Raw genomic sequence first — 2,982 nt, 5'->3', positions numbered from 1 at the left:
TCCAGTTCTTTCATGTGAATAGACAAAATAACTTTACTGAGCTCGTTTTATATAGGGGATTTATTTTCAGTGAGTACTTGCAGCTGATAAGTGAATTTTTATTTAAAATACATTCCTACAAAGAATGGCTGAGAAGTGCTTGATTTGTAAGTGTGATGTTGTCAGCGACACATCTTGTTGGTGGGAAAGCAATTTGATTGTTAAATGTGGCATCTTGCCACCATGTCATTGACAGCACATTGGTAAACCATTTTGAGTACACAGTGGCTGAAGTGCAGTGTCCAGTTTTCATCCAAAGCATTGAGCAAGTTCATTCATTTGTTCAGAAGAGGAGGCCAACATCATGTGCCCAGTTTTGGCCAGCCAGTGACACACTGCAATGACAGAATCAAGGCGTACACCCTGCAATCTTTCTGAAATGATTTTGCAGGAATTATTCTGAATAAAAATTTCATTTTTACATTACTTATAGCTTTATATGTCAGCTTCATGATGACATGCCCATCATTTCATTAATGGTCATAGTTATTGTGATATTTGCATGTAAGTAAGGCACTGTGCAAAACTTGAAAAAGTTTGCAATGGAAAATAGGGGTTGCTTTGATTTTGTGTTTGGTGCTTATTACATAATAAGTTGTTGCATATTAAATTGGGTTAAGATATTATATTTTTCTTTAGAATCAAGTGGAAGTCTCTATCTATCACCAATCTCAAGAATACTGAACTGATGCAGAACACTCATTTGTGATCATGCCAACCACCCATAAAGCCAGAAAGAAATATCCACATTCCTCACATTTCATAAACAGTTTGACATACTGAAATGAGATTTTGGCAAATGATAGCAGGCAAAGAGGAGAGTATTTTGCCATATGGATATTATGCAGAACTTCTCCCATCTGCCTTGTCATTCCACTAACTGCAAACTTTTTTGTGAAAGAATGTAACTTTTAAGGGCCATCAATAGCTAGTGAAATGAGAAATGCTGCGGGTTTTGGAACATCATAAGTGAAGACATTACATGTTTATTTTTGTACCGAGGATGTGCTTTTCCACAAGTTATTCACCTTATTTTTCCTGGCTTACTAAACCTACAGTTCCAGAATTCTCTTGCAATTGGATTTGCACAAAATGTTAGTGAACTGACATTGTGTAAACTCACAAACTATTTTATATTCTGGGCAACCACAGCTGTTGAAGAGCATGATGTTAGGAAGAAATTTGCTTACAGCTGGTAAAATTTTTGTTCATTAAAACACGCCAGTTTCACAACTTTAAGCCACATCATCAAGTGAACCTACATGGTAAAGAGCAAAGTACAGTGTCACCACATTTTGTGTGTATTGAAATTAGTAAAGGAATGTCTAAAATATATTCATAACCTTAAGAGATCATGGGCATGTGAAAATTTGCTACTCAGAGATCGTCATCAGTACTATGGTGAGCGATAGATAAAGTAGAAGTGCCCCATTCTTTAAAATTTGCCTGCATCTAAAAAGAAAAAAGAAAATATTTTATAGTGAGCAGATGATAATTTTTTTTAAAAAAAGTGGTTGGGTTGGCAATAAAGAATTGTCAATGCTAACATAATTAGTTGTGGCACACACAAATTACACTGTGGAAAGAATCAAGTGACAGTGTCTTATCAGTATGAGAACAGGGCAGCTCAGTGCAGAGCAAGGCAAAAGTGTCCCGCATGAACAACAGGGAGAGACTGGCTAACAGGCAGAACGAAATTTAGTGTGATGTCATATACTTATGACTAGGGGTGCTGGATCGCTGCCTTTACAAGCAAGAATAGTACAGTATTTTATTACATACTAGTACCCAATCGTACAAACAATCAAAATTAGCCAGAATGTTATGGTGCTTTAATTCCAGCTGGTTATTCAACATGAACTGTGTGTTTTCTTTTTCATGTCTAAAATTTTTTCACACTTCTTCTAACATAATCAAAATATGGCTTTTTTTGTGAAGTATTTTTAAATTTTTTTTCTTGAATTGAAAAATGGAAAGTCACCTGGAGAAGACAACACATACAATGAGCTTTTAAAAGAAGCCCAAGGTCTCTGGGCCTTAAAGTTCATATTGCTATACAGAACCCTGAATGGGTGCTCCGTCTTCAGGCAACAAGTGGCCCATCGGGACCATCCGACCGCAGTGTCATCCTCAGATGAGGATGCGGATAGGAGAGGCGTGTGGTCAGCACACCGCTCTCCCGGTCGTTATGATGGTTTTCTTTTGACTGGAGCCGCTACTATTCAGTCGAGTAGCTCTTCAATTGTCATCACGAGGCTGAGTGCAGCCCGAAAAATGGCAACAGCACATGGCGGCCCGGATGGTCACCCATCCAAGTGCGGGCCACGCCCGACAGCGCTTAACTTCAGTGATCTGATGGGAACCGGTGTATCCACTGCGACAAGGCCATTGCCTAGAACCCTGAATAGAAGGCTCAAAATGAAGACACTTGAAAGCTGCGTTTTTCCAGTGTTATTATATGAAAGTCAGACATGGGGTCTCAAAGCCAAAGAGAGAAACACGGTATAAGTATGCTAAAGGAAAATGAAAATGGGGCAGCCACATGGAGAGTCTGCAAGATGACACATGGACGGCACGAACTACCACATGGGACCCTTACATCAGCAAGAGACTCTCAGGAAGACGAAGACACAAATGGTCAGACTTATTCAGAAAACAAGCAGGAAGACCGTGGACCAGCATAGCCAGAAACAGAAAGGGATGGAAAGAGCTAGAACTACAACTACGTGATCAAGTGTAATTCAATGTGTAATGTGCATTAAGTGCAGTAGCCTTTTATGTGGACTAGCTCACTGAATGAGTCTTTAAAAGTTGTAGGAGGCCTTTGCCCTCAATGGGACAACACAGGCTATTTTCATTCATTTATTCAATTTTAAATTTTGTGGAAGGCTTGTGATGCTGTGCCCCTCTTCATGTAAGTGCACTGTTAATGCAGAGCATTTT

At 39.2% G+C, this 2,982-nt stretch overlaps 1 pseudogene; it reads right to left on the bottom strand.

Moving 5' to 3' along the window:
• Nucleotides 1–2,314: 2,314 nt before the first annotated feature.
• Nucleotides 2,315–2,432, bottom strand: LOC124712582 (annotated as a pseudogene).
• Between the last annotated feature and the right edge of the window lie 550 nt (nucleotides 2,433–2,982).

The sequence above is a fragment of the Schistocerca piceifrons genome, chromosome 8, assembly GCF_021461385.2.
Source record: "Schistocerca piceifrons isolate TAMUIC-IGC-003096 chromosome 8, iqSchPice1.1, whole genome shotgun sequence".
In the NCBI taxonomy this organism is placed as follows: domain Eukaryota; kingdom Metazoa; phylum Arthropoda; class Insecta; order Orthoptera; family Acrididae; genus Schistocerca; species Schistocerca piceifrons.
Note: the sequence above shows the minus strand (reverse complement) of the source record. Positions and strands in the feature narration are given on the sequence as shown.